This window comes from Castor canadensis, chromosome 1 (genome assembly GCF_047511655.1).
Source record: "Castor canadensis chromosome 1, mCasCan1.hap1v2, whole genome shotgun sequence".
In the NCBI taxonomy this organism is placed as follows: domain Eukaryota; kingdom Metazoa; phylum Chordata; class Mammalia; order Rodentia; family Castoridae; genus Castor; species Castor canadensis.
In genome coordinates, this window is record NC_133386.1 from 183,124,794 (window position 1) to 183,142,732 (window position 17,939).

Consider the following 17,939-nt stretch of genomic DNA (forward strand, 5'->3'; position numbering starts at 1 on the left):
TTAGTGATGGTTTTTTTTCGAGATATGGTCTCCCAAACTATTTGCCTGGGCTGTCTTCAAACTGCAATCTTTCTGCCTCCTGAGTAGCTAGGATTATAGGTACAAGGCACCGGCGCCTGGCTAAGATAGTACCAATTTCTAAACCCACTGTGCCCAACTGCCACAGCTTTTCTTCCCAGGCTGTGTTTATAAACCCTATTCAAGTCACATCATTCTAAAAAAAACAAAAAACACCCAACTACTAAGTTACATGCCCACACCTAAATTAACTTTACTGGGCTAGTGGAGTGGCTGAAGTGATAGAGTGCCTGCCTAGCACATGTGAGAGGACCAGAGTTCAAACCCCAGTACTGTCAAAAAATATATATATACATATATATAATATATATATGTACATATACAATATATATATGTATGTACATATATTATATATATACATGAGAGGTGGGTACCAGAAGCTCACATCTATAATGCTGGTTACTCAGTTTTCACACAATGAAGGATACGCTGAATATTTTGTTCATACTAGAACTAAGAGGCCTATGACTATCTTCAAAATGTTCTTACCCTGAAAGTTTTATTTATTCTAATAGAACATTAATGCCAAGTTTATAAATACATCAGCATACAATATGGAATACCTGCAGATGAGTCCATCCCTCTAATAAAACCTATTCATGTAACAGGAGTATAGGTCAGTGGTAGAGCATTTGACTGCAAATCCACTCACGTAGGACTGGGGCTGTAGTGCAGTAGTAGAGTGATTGTCTAGCATACATGAGGCCCTGGACACCAAACCAGCATCAAAAAATATCACAACTATGATCACAACTGGGAGGGAGAAGTAAATAGGTGAATCAAAGCCTGAGGCTGGGCTTTAGGGAAAAACTCAAGACCCTACCCCAAAAATAACTAAAGCAGAAAGCAAAAACTAGATAACCCTTGTTCTCTTGTTACTTTTTTGTTTTGAAACAGAGTTCTCCCAGACTGGCCTGGAGCTTGGGATCTCGTAGCCTCCTGAGTTCTGGGATTAATGTACCACAGCCAGGTGTGCCTGTAATCCTAACTACTCAGGAGGCAGAGATCAGGAGGATCAAGGTTCAAAGCCATCCCCAGGCAATGTCTGGTTCTTCATATAATACTTTTTAAAAATTCTGTACATTCAAAGATTGGAAGTCATGATTGAACTTGAAATTAGAAATGATGCTGTAAATGTTATTTGGGTTACTATTATATACTTATATGCATGATCCACATCCGGTATAAAAAAAATAATAAAATTTTAGAGATTTTAATATATCAGCAGACATTCCTCTGCGATTGGCAATCCATATGAAGAATATGAATTGTAACCAATTCGATGATCTTTACAAAACTACAAGAGAGCCCCATGCCAGTGGCTCACACCTGTAATCCTAGCTACTCAGGAGGCAGAGATCAAAAGGACCAAGGATCAAAGCCAGCAAGCAGTTGCTGAAAAAAACCCATCACAAAAAAGGGCTGGTGGATTGTCTCAAGGTGGAGGCCCTGAGTTCAAACCCCAGTACGGAAAAAGAAAAAAAAAAAATATGAGAGGTGGGCACTAGTGGCTCACACCTATAATCCTAATTACTCAGGAGGTAGAAATCAGGAGGATTCAGGGTTTGAAGCCAGCCAGGTAAATAGTTCCCAAGACCTTATCTAGAAAATACACCCAAAAAAAAGGTTGGTGGAGTGGCTCAAGTGATAAGAGCGCCTGCCTAGCAACCTAGCAAGCATGAGGCCCTGAGTTCAAACCCCAGTACTACCAAACAGGGAAAGAAAAAAAAAGGGAGAACTCCTACAACCCAACAATGAAAAGAATCAAATAACACTCCCCACCCCCATACTGGGCTGGAACCCCCGGCTTTGCACATGCTAGACAAGTACTCTACAAGAGCTACATTCCCCAGTCCAAATAATATTTAAAAGTGGGCAAAAGACTTGAACAGACATTTCTCCAAAGATAATATACAAATGGCCAAGCATGTTGAGAAGATGCTCAACACCATTAATGGTCAGAGAAATGGAAATCAAAACCACAAAAGAGCCTGGTGTCATGCCTGTAATATTAGCACTTCAGAAGGCTGAGGCATGACTTCAAGGCCAGCCTGAGCTACATAGCTGAAAACAAAAACAAACAAGTAAAAACCTCAACAGACATCACCTCAAGACCATCTGGATGACTATCAAAACAAAACAAGGCCAGAAGTAGAGGCTCACACCTGTAATCTCAGCTACTTGAGAGGCTGAGAGTGGGAGGATCTCGGGTTTGTAGCCAGTCTAAGCAAGCAGCTTGAGAGACCCCCCCATCTCCAAAACAACTAGAGAAAATGGACTGGAGTTGTGGCTCAAGCAGTAGAGTAGTGCCTGTTTGCAAGCATGAAGTCCTGAGTTCAAACCCCCAGTTCTGCAAATAAAAACAAAACTGCATGGCACAAGCAGCAGTGTGCCTGTCGCAAACATGGAATGAATTACTGAGGAGGGAAGGAGAAAAGAAACAAATGTTGTAGAGGATCTGAAGAAACCAGAACCTGGAACCTCTATGCACTGAGAATGTAACAGTACATGGATTTTTCAATTGGAATTACCAGTCATTGCTGACAGAATGGCTCAAGTGGTAGAGTGCATGCCTAGCAATCACAAGGCCCTGAGTTCAAACTCAAATACCATAAAAAAAAATTTTACCAGCTGTGTGTGGTGGCCCACACCTGTAATCCCAGCTACTCGGAGGTGGAAGACTGGGAGGATCATAGTTCAAGGCCAGTCTAGACAAAAAGTTAGTGAGACTCCATCTCAATCAATAAGCCAGGTATGGTGTGCTTACCTGTAGTCCCAAACTACAAAGGAAGCCATAGGTAGGAGGATTGCAGTCTGTGGCCAGATAGGGGGCAAAAATCCCAAGACTCTATCTGAAAAATAACTAAAAGCAAAAGAGAGCTAGGGGTGTGGCTCAAGTGGTGGGGCACCTGTCTAGCAAACTTAAGTCAAACCTCAGAACCAAAAAAAAAGGGTGGAATTACCATACTCTAGCAATCCCACTTTAATGTTCCAAAATCTGAACTTGTTGAGTGCCAATATACCTGCACAAATGGAAAACTCCACATCTGACTTCATGTGACAGGTCATAGTCAAAATACTGACACATTAAAAAATCATATAAAATTACCTTTAGACTATGTGTATAAGGCTTATATGAAACATAGATGAATCTCAGGTGTCCCAAGACACCTCATTATGTATGCACAAATATTTCAAGATCCATAAAAAGTCAAAACTTGTAACACTTCTGGTCCCAAGCATTTAGGACAAAGGATATTGAACCTGTAACTAAAAGAAGTAAAGCGAGAACTCAGCCTGAGTTCAAGCCCCATTACCATGCCCCCAAAAAAGGGAGAACTCACAGGTATATTGCGTACTCATATACACAGCAGCACATTTACCATGGCCAAGAGGTAGAAGCAACCCAATGGTCCATCAATGAATGCAGTGGATAAAGTAGATAATGTGGTACATCAATACAATGGAGTATCATCCAACCTTAAGAACGAAAAAAAAAGCCAGGCATCGGTGACACACACCGTAATCCTAGCTACTCAGGAGGCAGAGACCAGGATTGCTGTTCGAAGCCAGCCTGGGTAAACAGACCCTATCTCAAAAAACCCTTCACAAAATAGGGCTGGTGGAGTGGCTCAAAGTGAATGCCCTGAGTTCAAGCCCCAGTACCAAAAAAAAAAAAAAAAAAGGAAAAAAAAGCTATCACATGCCACCACATGAATGAATCTTGAGGACATTACAGTAAGTGAAATGTCTGTAACAAAAAGAAAAACACTGGTAGTCACCAGTGGCTCACACCTCTAATCCTAGCTACTTGGGAGGCTCAGATTGGAAGGATCAAGGTTTGAGGCCAGCTCCAGCAAACATTTCTCGAGATCCCATCTCCAAAATAACCAGAGCAAAAATGGACTACAGGTGTGGCCTGTAGTGTAGGCCCAAGTGGCCTGCTTTGCAAGTGTGAAGCCCTGAGTTCAAACAATCAAAAAAAAAAAAAAAAAAAAAAGGAGCAGTATTTTGGGAGCACCCAAAGCTCTGAGCAGAAGGGTCTATGCTCCTGTTTCCTACAAGTGACAGCTTTTCTCTTTCCAAAGCATCCCACCAGCAACATCTAAATGTCTAGCTGGTGGAGTGGCTTAGGCAGTAGAGCACTTGCCTAGCAAGCTCAAGGCCCTGAGCCTGAGTTCAAACCCCAGTGCCACCAAAAAAAAAAAAAAAAAAAAAAAAAAAGCAAACAAAAAAAAACATCTAAATGTCTATTTCCCAATGAGGTCCAGATTCCCCGAAATGGAATAAAAGAAGCTACAGTGGTAGTCAGGAGAAAGAACATTTAGTAGCAAAGCCCAAATCTTTATTAAAAAAAAAAATATCAGAGGGGGTGGGGGCAGGGCGGAGAAATGACGAAAGCCTTGTATGCACATATGAATAATAAAACAATAAAAAAAAAGTAAAAGTAAAAATAAAAATAAAATAAAAAAATATCAGGAGGGCACCAGTGGATCAAGGTTTGAGGCCAGCCTGGGAAAATATTTTGAAAGACCCTCTCTCAAAAATACCCAATACAAAAAAGGGCTGGTGGAGTGGTTCAAGTGGTAAAGCGCCCACCTAGCAAGCATGAGGCCCTGAGTTCAAACCCCAGTACCATACAAAAAAAAAAAAAAAGAGTATAAAAAGAATGAGGGCTAGGCAGGTAGCTAAGTGGTACAGCACTTGCATACTGGAGGCCCTGAGCTCCATTCCTAGGCCCCCACACACATTAAAACAAAAAAAAGTAAGATAAAAGCCAAACATTAACAATCATTTTTTAGTGGTGGGACTGTGGCTGAGTTTCTTCCTTTCTGACTTATCTGTATTTTTTATAATGAACCTGTAACTTCTGTAATAAAAATACAAATCTTTAGGAAAAAGAAATCATTCTGGCTCCAAATTTCACTGTCCAACCATCATTACCATAGGTACTTTCAAATGTTACTGCATGCAAGGGGAACTGGCACTATATGAGATAGTCAGCACTTCTTCCATTTTTGCAGATTAAAATAAACTGAGGAGCAAAACGGTGAATGACTTGACCAAGAACAGAGCAAAGATTACAATGCAGGACCTCTACCTTCAAGCCCAAGGCCCATTCGGTTCCATCAATCTCAAAGGGCAATTTGCATTATTGCTCCTATTACTATTTATTTTATTTATTTATTTTTTTAGAGTAAAACAAACCTACCTCTCTGCTAGGAGACTAGCAGCACTTGCTATGTAAATAACCTTAGGCAAGTAACTCACTTTACTTCTTGAGGGCCTCAATTTCCTCTGAAAAATGAAAGCACTGGAAAAGATATTCCATCTTAACACCCTTCCCCCTAATGGACTTTTAAGTCTAGACAGTATCTTAGAAAAAGAAAACTAGGAGAGAAGTGGAGGTCTATGTGCTGGGGCCAAGGCCCATAGTTAATGGAAACAGGTGGTGGACAGTCATGAGGAAGGAACTAGGGGAACCTAAGCTTCCTGGTTAAAGCAACCGCTGAAATCTCCAGCATTGCTTTACCAATAGCACTGCTTCAATCTTGGCTAAGTCATGATCAGAAACCACATACTACGTAAGTAAAGCTACACCAATATAAAAAACTGACATGGGGAGAAAAATCACTGTAGCTTGTTCATGCTTTTATAACTCGGTGATTTTCCAAGTGGATTCATTAATGCTAAAAACAGAAAGAACCCAGAGTTTCTATAGGAAGATCCCTTAATTCTCACCAAAAATTTACAGAGAATCTTAAACTCAAGAGGGCCTTACACCTGTGGAAAAGGTGAACGAGTGCAATTAAAGCCTCTCCAGAGAACGAAAAGCAGTTTAAAGACCTTTTATAGGTGAAGTTCCTATAAAGGATTCACTGGATGTTTGTAACCTCTAACACTGCAGATATTATAAAGTACCCCACACTTAAACTGTTAAACAGTCTTTTTAATTGAGAGTGATAATCGTACACCAGTAACTGTGAATTAATGCGATTCCATTTTGCTAAAACAGGCTCCGGCTCCGACCAAAGCCTCACCACCTTCCCCTCAACTATGGGAATGAGCCTAAACCAATGAAAAGCTCCTTAGAGCATGTGCAATGGCCTTAGAGAATTAAAACAACATCCTGCCCAGAGGACTACGACCGAAACCACCACCGACTTGAAATCCAAAGCCGGGTCCCTGCCCGAGCTGCAGGGTGCGAGATTCCGGCCCAGCTACTAGGCCACAACTAGGTGAGCACCTGATTGGGGGGAGGGCGAGCCACGGCACCAGCGGATCTGGGGCGAGAGCTGGGGGGCTCCCAAGCATCCAGAGACGCGCTGCCCTCGAGGGGCGGGGATCCTGGGGCACACCCAGGGGTGGGCACCAGGAACACGTGGGGCGACAGGGTCAGGGAAGAGGTGTCTGGACAGCCAGCCTGGGTCCCGCACAGCGGCCGGAAAAAAGAGGACAGGGCTGCCCTGGGTACAGAGAACGGAGCTCTCGGGGCCGGGAGGTGAAGGCAAAGGGCGCGGAGAGAGGGGGCAAGGCCACGAGGAGGGCGGGTCTCCCTGGGCGCGGGGGCACGCGCCCCGCGAGCGCGACGGGACCCGGAGCACCGAGGACCCCGACACGCGCGAGGAGATCGCGGCCTTGCCCCCGGGGCGCTGGAAACGAGGAGCGACCGCGCCCGAAGGGCCCTGTGACCCGCGACCGCCCGAACCGGACCCGCCCCGCGGCGCCTCCCTCCAGCCTCCTCTCTCTCCCTTCCCTCCCTTCCTCCGTCCCGCGGCCCGTTATCCCGCGGCCACCGCACTCACCAGCGGCTGCACCTGAGCCTGCCGCTGCCTCAGCTGCTGCCTGCGCCGCCGCAGCCGCCGCCGCCGCCGCCGCCTCGCTGCTGAGGCCAAGTCCCGTGGGAAGCCTCCGCGTCCCGCCGCCGCTGCCGCTGCCGCTGCCGCCAGAGCAGAACACCCCAAAATGGCGGCACTTCCGGCACCTACCACCGGCGGGGAGGGCCGGGGAGGAGGGGGAGGGCGGCCAGAGGGAACGTACCACCGCGGCGCCGCCCTCCTTGCGGATCCGAGTGCCGGCGCTGCAGCGCCCCCTCGGGCTAGGGAGTGGAGAAGCAGCCGCGCGGAAACCCCCGGCCTCGGGCGGAGCCCTCAGCCCAGCGAGCCGCGGGGGCGCATCCCTTTGTCTTTGAGCAATACTGCAGCGAAGACCCTGGCCTGGGGATCTGAAGTTCCCGCTGTGCCCACGCACTCACACCGAGTTCTGGAAGAACATGCACCCCTGCTTGGCACTGAAGGTGCATATAATAAAAGATTTGATGAGTGAATGAATGAATGAATGAATGAGTGAGTGAATGGTGCTTGGCCAGCATTTTGGACGCGGGGCACACCTTGCTTTTTGCACCAGCATGCAAACAACACATCCAGATCTTCTTTACTGGTATGTGAATGTGTGTTGCAAGCTTACAGAGTTAAGGGAGTGCCTTCTAGCAAAATGATCAGCAGTGTGCACGCGCAACCTTGCAAAATCCCTGCGACAGACACCAGGAAGCTCTTAAGGATTCTATTAACAGACTGTCCAGCCCTAACCTACTTTTCCTAGAAAAACATTTTTTTTTAAACAACTGAGGTTAGGTCTTTAAAGATATCCTTTAGGAGTTAAGAATCTCTGATTCTAGATGGAACACACAGTTACAGTTTATTCTGCAGGTTCTACACCTCGTGAGATAATAAAAAATGTGGATGGAGAAAGAAAACTTATTTCTGGAACTTGGGGCGGGGGGATTCAATTTACAAATAACTCATGGGTTGGCAAGTGATTTCACTGTAACATCATCTGTCTTCCCAAACAAATTATTTTTATACCCACAAAATACTGATTATACACTACCAGTACCCCACAAAACAAGTGGGCTTCCAAGCAGAAGCCTCAAGGGCTTTGCCACATGCTGGAAGCACCCCCTTTCCCCTTTGGGAAAAACAAAAAACCACAGTTTTTCTGAAGAACAATTAGCTCTTAAATTGTACATTACATTATCCTATTTCCTAATTGTACTATGTAGTTTTATATATTCATAATGTTATATGTGATCTGGTTTTTGTAAATACTTTTGTAATTTACCGAAAACATCTTATAGACTTACAAAATGCTGTCACAAAGCCAGGTGCTAGTGGTTAAAGCCTGTAATCCTAGCTATTTGGGAGGCTGAGAGGCCAGCCAGAGCAATCAGACCCCATCTCAACCAATAGCTGGGCATGGTGGCATGCACCTATCATTCCTGCTATTTCAGAGGCAGAGATTGGGAGGATCATGGAGAGGATCTTGGTTCAAGGCCAGATGGAGCAAAGAGTTATCAAAAAGCCAAGTGCCAGTGGATCATACCTGTAATCCTAGATATTTGGAAGACTGAGATAAGGAGGATCACTATTCCAGGCCAGCCCAATCAAATATTTCATGAGGCTCCCCCATCTTCAAAATAATTTGAGCTACTGGACACTGTTGGCTCATGCCTATAATCCTAGCTACTCAGTAGGCAGAGAGCAGGAGGATCAAGGTTCAAAGCCAGTCTGAGCAAATAGTTGGAGAGACCTTATCTCGAAAAAACCCATCACAAAAAAGGACTGGTGGAGTAGCTCAAGGTGTAGGTCATGAGTTCAAGCCCCAGTACTGCAAAAGAAAAAAAATAATAACCAGAGAAAAATGAACTGGAGGTGTGGCTCAAGCAGTAAAGCCCTGATTTCAAACCCCATATCCCAAAAAAAGAGTTGTCAAGACCCAATCTCAACTGATAGTTGGGTGTGCACCTGTCATGCCGGCTATGCAGGGAAGCCTAAATAGGAGGATCACTGTCCAGACTGGCCTGGACAAAAAGTGAGAGCCTATCTCCAAAATAACAAGAGAAGAAAAGGGCTGGAGGTGTGCCTCAAGTGGGAGACCGCCTGCCTAGCAAGTGAGAAGCGCTGAGTTTAAATTCCTGTAGTGAAAAAAAAAAAATGTTACAGACATCACCACAATTAATTTTACATTCATCCTCCAACTGTCTTACATTGTAGCAATGTTTCCTTCCATGGTCTCATCCAGAAATACATGTGGCTTGCTTCCTTCAGGTCTTGACTTAAATATCACCTTCTTAGTCCAGTCTTCCCTGACCATCCTACACACACACACACACACACACACACACACACACACACACACATACACCGGGAAAGGAAGCTCACACCTGTAATTCCATCTACTCAGAAGGCGGAGATCAGGAGGATCACATTTTGAAGCCAACTTGGGCAAAAAGTTAATGAGACCCCTATGTCAACAAAAGAAGCCATTGTGCTGTTGTGGTTGTGCATATCTGCTATCCCAGCCATAGTGGGAGGCATAAGTAGGAGGATCATGGTCCTAAAAAATATAACCTAAAGCAAAAAGGGTTGGAGGGAAGGTATGGCAGAGCATAGGCCCTGAATTCAAACCCCAGTACCACCAAAAATAAATAAATGAAATCACATGTGCACAAACATACTTTTTTTTTTTTTTTTTTTTTTTGCTATACTGGGGCTTGAACTCAGGGCCTCACACTTGCTAAGCAGGTGCTCCACCACTTGAATCACTCCTCCAGCCCTTTTTGTGTTTGGTAGTTTAAAAATAGGGTCTTGCAAACTATTTGCCCAGGCTGGCTTTGAACTGCAATTCTCCTGATCTCAGCCTCCTGAGTAGCCAGAATTACAGGTGTGAGCTACTGATTCCCAGCTCAACTGTTTTTATTTACTGCTGCATCTTCAGGGGCTAAATAATGTCTACCCCATACTAGGTGCTCAATAAATATTGTTGAAGTAATGACTAGGCATGTAGGTGATAGAGATAGAAAGAGAGAATGAATTGCTTAGCCTTTAAAAGGTCTTGGAACTTGTCCAGAACTAAATAAGAACAAGAACCATACCTGCCTTATTATTCCCTTATGTCTCCACCGCTTTTCTGTATTTGGCTCAACCAATATTCCTTGAAGGACAACAAGAAACCTTTTCCCATTTTCTTTTTCTTTTTTTATTTATTTATTATTTTGCAGTACTGCTGTTTGAATTCAGGGCCTACACCTTGAGCCACTCCACCAGCTCTTTTTTGTATTTTTTGAGATAGGGTCTCTCAGACTATTTGCCTGGGCTGGTATGGAACCACAATCCTTCTGATCTCTGTCTCCTGAGTAGCTAGGATTACAAGTGTGAGCCCCCAGCTCCTGGCTAACCATTCCCTATTTTATCTGACTCTTAAATAAGACACAAGAGGAATTCCTTCTAGGTTACTAGTATTAGTACTCTGACATCTACTTAACAAAGAAGGCCACAGTCTATTAGGCCAAAGATGGGGAGAAGAGCCAGGCTCTGGTGGCTCCCACTTATAATCCTAGCTAGTCAGGAGACAGAGATCAGGAGCATTGTGATTTGAAACCAGCCCAAGCAAATAGTTTGTGAGACCCTAACTCGAAAAAACCCTTCACAAAAAAGGGCTGGTGGAGTGGCTCAAGGTGTAGGCCCTGAGTTCAAACCCAGTACCAAAAGAAAAAAGACCAACGTTACTAAGGGTGTAGAGAAACAGCTTTCTCTAACTGTAGGTGGAAATAAAATTCAGATAATCTATCTGGAAGAATTTGAAAGATATCTTTCTAGAAATTTATCCTAAGGAAATAATCATGAATAAATGCAGAAATCCTAACATAGTATAAATAGCATAAAATTTTATACCAAAGGAGTTTGATAAGTTACAGTATAACCTTGACACCTTGACCTAGAATATTATATATAACTTCAAATAATGATAGAGAGAAATATTACGTACATATATTCATGTATGTATATGTATGTAATATATATTTGAGGCAGGGTTTTACTATGTATCCAAGTCTGTCATCTTCCTGCATTCCCCTCCAGAAAACGAGATTACAAGAATGTGTCACCACACCCAGTTCAAAAAAAATATTTCGTTATAGGAAAATGTGCACGATATACCCTTAATAAATAAGGTAACAAATTAATAGGTATAATGTGATCCAAACTTTATTAAATAATTTATTTGTTAAGATAGAGGAAAAAAAGGATAAATATTGAAATGTTTACAGTGTACTATTCCTTACTTGATATTATCAGTTGTGTTAGTCTGCTTTTCATTACTACAATGAAACATCTGAGGCTGCATAATTTTATAAAGAAAAGAAGTTGGGCTGGGGGTAGACCTCAGTGAAGCAGTGCATGAGCAGTGCAAAGCAAGGCACTGCATTCAATCCCCAGTACAAAAGAAAAAAAAAAAAAGAAGCCGGGCACCAGCAGCTCACACCTATAATCCTAGTTACTCAGGAGACAGAGATCAGGAGAATCAAGTTTCGAAGTCAGCCTGGGCAAATAGTTCACAAGACCCTATCTCAAAAAACCCTTCAGAAAAAAAATAGAGCTGTTGGAGTAACTCAAGGTGAAGGCCCTGAGTTCAAGCCCCAGCACCAAAAAAAAGAGAGAGTGAGAGATTATTTGATTGACTCATGGTTCTGGTCCAACGTAGAGGGACTGCATCTAGTGGACTTCTAGCTGACAGTCACAAGTGGCACAGCGCATCACATGTCAAGGACAGGGAGCATGCATTTATCTTCTGGTCTCTCCTTTTATAAAGCTACCAGTTCTCAATTCTGGGCCTCCACCCTGATGATCTTCGTTAACCCTAATCACCTCCAAAGACCCCATTTCTGTTCTTTTTTTTTTTTTTTTTTTGGCAGTACTGGGATTTGAACTCCAGCCTTCAGGCTTGCTAGGCAAGTGCTCTACCATGTGAGCCATTTCACCAGCCTTAAGACCCCACTTCTTTTTTGAATTCAAGACCTCGTACTTGCTAGGCAGCTGTTCTTACACTTGAGGCACTCTGCCAGTCCTTAAGACCACATTTCTAAACATCAAAGTTGAATTAAATTTTTGCACTCTTAAAGTGTCACAAGGAGTATTGTTTTTTTCTTTTTTTTAATTGTTGTGCTAGGTGGGTGTACTTTGTGGCATTTACAAAGGTTCTTTGAATTTATCAAATTTATCATACTTGAATTCATCCCCTCCACCCACCATTCTCCTTCATTCGACCTTCCCCTATATGAGGTTTTTTTGTTGTTGTTTGTTTTTTTGGCAATACTGGGGTTTGAGCTCAGTATCTTGTGTTTTCTAGGCAAGCACTCTACTACTTGAGCCACACTCCCAGCTAGGTATTAAATTTCAACACACGAATCTTTGGGGGAAAACCCAAATTACATCCAAATCATAGCATTGTTCCATTTTGGTAGTGGTACAGTGGAATTTTATTTTTATGCCAGTGGGGATTGAACCAGGGCCTTGTGCTTGCCAAACACAGACCTACATCCCCAGTTCTTGGCTTTCTGAGCCACGGTTTGTTTCACTGTATAAGCCAGGCTGGCCTTAAACTTGCTGTGTAGCCCACAGTGTCCTCAAACTTGATATCCTTCTGCCTCCACTTTGGAGCACATAGGTCACCACACCCAACTTGGTGTGGTGTATTGTATTGTGGTGTATGTTTCTCTGTTATGGCCAATGATTACAATCACCTTCACCTTCATCTTCACATATGCTTATTGACAATTTAGATACTGTCTCTTGTGGATTGCCTGCTCAATCCCTTTTCCTGTATTTTTTTTTAATTGGTTTGAGGAATTCTTTTGTGTGTGTATGTGTAGTACTGGGACTTGAACTCACCTTGAGCCACTCCACCAGCTCTATTTTTGTGAAGGGTTCTTTGAGATAGGTCTCTCGAACTATTTGCCCAGCTGGCTTCAAACCACAATCCTCCTGATCTCTGCCTCCTGAGTAGCTAGTATTACAAGCATGAGCCACCAGCACCCACCTTGAGGAATTCTTTGTATTTTTTTTAAATACAAATTCTTTGCAAGAAACATGTATTACATATGTCTTCACCCTTGTGTAGTTTACATTTTACTCTCCTTTTTATTTTTTTATGTTATTTTATTTTTTGGCGTTACTGGGGTTTTGACTCAAGCCCTCACACTTGCTGGCAGGTGCTCTACCACTTGAGTGGTAGGGCACTAAGGGCACTAAGCCCCCTTTACTCTTTTAATGATTTATTTTGATGAACAAAAGTATTTTTTTAACTTTAATAATGTTCCATTTATCCATCTTTATAGCTAGTACTTTTCTTTTGGTTGAACTGGGATTTAAATTCAGGACTTTTCACTCACAGAGCAGGTGCTTGAGCGAGACCTCCAGTTTATTTTGCCCTAGCTAATTTGGAGATGGGGTCTTGAGAACTATTTACCCAGGTTGGCCTTGAACCTCTAGTCTCTTGATCTCAGCCTCCTGAGGAGCTAGGATTAAGGCATGAGTCACTGGCGCCCAGCTTGGTTAGTGCTTTTCTGTATTCTGTTTAAGAAATCTTTGTTAAACTAAGTCATGAAAAATTTCTCCTTAATTGTTTTAAGCATTGACATTTAGATCTATGATCTAGGTCTAATTTTTATGTATGGCATGAGATAGGGGTCAAATTCCTTCCTTTCTTCCTTCAGTCCTTTTTTCTTCCATGTGGATATCCAATATTCAGTTGATCCATCACCATTTGATAAGATCAATTCCACACTGAGATTTGCAGTGAAGCATTTTTTTAACCCTTATTTATATACTGTTGGTAGGAAGAAAAATTGGTACAACCACTATGGAAGACTGACAAAATTTTCTAAAGCTAAAGAGCTAAGTAGATTTACATCCTGTAACATGGCAGTTCTACTCTAGCCAAAAACAAGTACTTCTTTCTGCCAAAAGAATTACTTGTAAGCTGGGCACCAGTGGCTCACACCTGTAATCCTAGCTACTCAAGAGGCAGAAATCAGAAGGATCATAGTTTGAAGCCAGCCTGGGAAAATAGGTTGTGCTACCTTTCTCAAAAAACCCATCACAAAAATGGTCTGGTAGAGTGGCTCAAGGTGTAAGCCCTGAGTTCAAGACCCAGTACCCTGAAAAAAAAAAAAGAGTGACTTGTACCAGGTTTATTAGTAATATCTTCAACTGGGTCTAGGGATGTAGATCAGTGGAAGAACACTCACCTAGCATGAGCAAGGCCCTGGGTTCAATCCCCCCACCACAATAATAACTATAATAATGATATTAGCCTAAACTGGAAATAATTAACAAATAAGTTATGGAATATACTCATAATGCACTACTCATATAGTACTCCATTACACATATATGAAAAGGAGCAAAACATAACAATTTCATGGGAAAAATATTAAATAAAATGAACCAGAAACAAAGGAGCATATATTGTATAAGTCCATTTAATTGACGTTCAAGAACAGGTGAAAGTTGGGGAGAAGGGATTGACCATTGGCTGGCGGGAACATGAGGGAGCTTTCTGGGTTTTTGGGATGTTTTATATCTTGCTCTGCATGGTGGTCTCATGGATTTGTAGATATGTAAAGTTTATCAAGACATATACTTCAAGTTTCTGCACTTTCTATGACTAGGAAGAAAATAACCCATTTCACAAACAGGCAAAGGAAATGAACAGACAATTCATAGGAAGAATATAAATGGCCAATAAACCTAAGATGTTCCCTCTTAACTCTTTTTTTTTTTTTTGTGGTGCTGGGGTTTGAACTCAGGGCCTACACCTTGAGCCACTCTACCAGCCCTTTTTTGTGATTTTTTTTTTTTTGAGATAGGGTCTCAAACTATTTGTCCTGGCTGGCTTTGAACCTCAATCCTAATGATCTCTGCCTCCTGTGTAGATAGGATTACAGGTGTGAGCTGCTGAGTTGAGCTTCATAATTTAACTCAGAGCCTGACTAATGCACATATATTAGTTAAACTACCATAACAACAAGACTTAATAGCTGAAACAGAGCACAAATTTATTTCTCTCTCATTACAGATTAGGGTAGATATTCCTAGTAATGGGAGAATGAGGAGAGGTAGCTTGCACTCTGAGCAGTTATTTAGTGACCTAGGCTAATGGAGCAGTCCTTTATAACTCAAGCCTGCTGAGAGTATTTCAGGCCTTGTAATCACCATTCACATCACAAGAAGAAAAAGGGGCATGGAGGAGATTTTTTTAATGCGATTTTGATGGGTATTATTATTTTTTTTCTTTTATTCATTTGTGCATACAATGTTTGGGTCATTTCTCCCCCCTTCCCCCCACATGGAGGAGATCTGTGGAGGTTTTATTGACTATTCCTATTAGGCATGTCTATTTTTGGTGCATGTCCCAATAGACAGGGTCCCCTGTCACATCTAACTACAGTGGACACTGAGTATATGGCTACCTCCATAGCCATAATGATAGCCAAATTCAGATACCATAGAATTTTGGTGAACAGTTAACGGTCCCCGAAAAGAAAAGGAAAAACTGGGAGAACATGCACCTAACTTTATTAATGGTTATCTCCTGAAGTGATATTACAGGAAGCCATCATTTTTACATTATATAATGTTGAAGTGCTTGTATTTTTTTTTTACAACAAACACATTGTAAAAACCATTACATAAAAACTATAAAGCAAAGCCAGGGGTCTAGGCAGTGACAAAGTACTGACTGCATAAAAGCTGAAACCAATTATTGATACATTCTTAATTGATTAAAAACTAGAATTGACCTACATTTCCATCTCAGAAGAATGCGTAAACCTATAAAGACATAATTATGCAATGAATTATTATAAAGCAGTAAAAACAAACAAAATTTAGTCACAACAATGTGGTTGAATCTTTGATGACAAAGTCATAAAAGACCACTTGCGCCAGGCACCGGTGGCTCGCTCCTGTAATCCTAGCTACTCAGGAGGCAGAGATCAGGAGGATCATGGTTTGAAGCCAGCCTGAGCAAATAGTTCGTGAGACCCTATCTTGAAAAAAAACCCTACCACAAAAAATTGGGCTGGTGGAGTGGATCAAGGTGAAGGCCCTGAGTCCCAGCATCAAAGGAAAAAAAAAGACTGCTTGCTAAGCTGGATGCAGGTGGCTCACGCCTGTAATCAAGGCAGAGATTTGGAAGATGATGGTTCAAAGCCAGTCAAGGGAAAATAGATGGAGAAACCCTATCTTGAAAATATCCAACATAAAAAAGGGCTGGCAGAGTGGCTCAGGTGGTAGAGCACCTATCTAGCAAGCTTCAGGTCTTGCGTTCAGGTCCCGATACTGCTCCCCCCAAAAAAAAACCCAAAACCCCCCAAAGAAACCACTTGCTTTATTTACCAGTTTTACTTAGTATGTGATTAACATGGTTAAAAACCATGCTGTTGGGGTGTGGTTCAGTATGAGTGTTTTTCTAAAGATTCATGAGCCCCTGCATTCAATCCCTAGCACCACAAACTTGTACTTATATATTGTTTTTAATTTAAATCATGAAAACATTTTTTAAAAAGTAGGCAGAATATATTGTTTTTAATTTAAATCATGAAAACATTTTTTAAAAAGTAGGCAGAAGGGCATAACGTATCCCCATAGACATTACATGGATCCAACAATGATTAATACTTTGCCATAATTGTGGAATCTGCTTTTTCTTGGTATTTTAATGTATGTCCCACATGTCATTTTGTATCTATGTGCTTTACCAGACATAGGTAAATTTATAGACTTTTTTTACATAGCAGTAATGCAATGACATTGTCCACATTTTCAAAGTTAATCATTCTTTGTATTATCTTAGTCCATACTCATACTATCTCCTTTTTTTTTATTGGGTTTTGAACTCAGGGACTCATGCTTGCAAGACAGGTGCCTACCACTTGATCTACTCTGCCAGTCCTTCGATTTTAAAAAATTAATTTTTATTTATTTTGGTGGCATTAGGGTTTGCTTTCAGGACCTCACTATTTTTTGCTGACTTTTAATAGATGATTTGTTTGAATCAAGATCCAAATGGTAGGTGGTTGTGGTGCTACATGCTTGTAATTCCAGCACTAAGGATGCTAAAGCAGCATTTTGAGTTTGAGGCCAGCCTAGGCTACACAGTGAATCCCTGTCTCAAGCAAAACAAAAAAAGAATAAAATCCAGGCTGCGGGGTGGTTGGTCACACCTGTAATACTAGCTACTCAGAGGGCAGAGATCAGAAAGAGGAAGGTGAGAGGCCAGCCCTGAAGAAAGTTAGGAAGACCCTCATTTTAACCAATAAGCCAGTGTGGTAGGAGGATCCCGGTGGGAGGTTGCCTGGGCAAACCCTGGAGACACTATGTAAAAAATTACTAAAAGCAAAAAAGGGCTGGTGGAGTGGATCAAGGGGCATAGTACAAGGCCTAGAGTTCAAACACCAGGGCTGACCAAAAAAAAAAAAAAAAAAAAATCAGATGCAGATTTTAGAGAACTACTTAAATGTAAATAAGTAGTGAAGGGGTTCTCACTATATTGCCCAGGCTGGGCTAAAGTGATTTTCCTGCCTCAGTCTTCTGAGTAACTGGGACTGTATACAGGGACACCCTTGCCTGCCTTATATTTGAGCATCTAAGTCGCACTTTTTCTTGGTGATCTCTTAAGTTTTTTTGTATCAAGCATCATCCACTGCTGCTGATGAGGGAGCCAGACTGGGACGCAGGTGTGTGTTGTGGGAGGGGGAACATCACCCAGGCTCCCTGCTCGCGAGTGGGGGGCGATGTCAGGCCGTGTCAACCAGGTACCTCCTGCTTGGCCGCTCAGAGCCCCCAACTCTGTCCCCTTTGGTGAGGGCGTCCTTAGGCCAGGTCGGAGGGAGTGCCCCCTCCTCCGTGGCTGGGGTCACACCTCCACTCGCAGGGGTCGTGTTCCCCAGGGAGGGGGAGGGGCCCAGTTTCACACGCCGCCGCAGGCTCGCAGTCCTCAGGCCCGGGACGCGTTCCGCG

General features: G+C 42.5%; 1 protein-coding gene across 9 annotated transcripts in view; it reads right to left on the reverse strand.

Moving 5' to 3' along the window:
• Positions 1 to 7,023, reverse strand: part of Celf1 (CUGBP Elav-like family member 1) — a 75,868-nt gene extending 68,845 nt beyond the window's left edge. For 2 of the 9 annotated variants that reach the window (XM_074045340.1, XM_074045306.1), the window contains exon 1: positions 6,885 to 7,012. The gene's annotated coding sequence lies outside the window, so the exon portion shown is untranslated. Of the gene's footprint in view, positions 1 to 6,884 lie in introns of all 9 variants that reach the window. The other 7 variants (XM_074045314.1, XM_074045285.1, XM_020179106.2 and 4 more) reach the window with 5 other exon arrangements.
• Between the last annotated feature and the right edge of the window lie 10,916 nt (positions 7,024 to 17,939).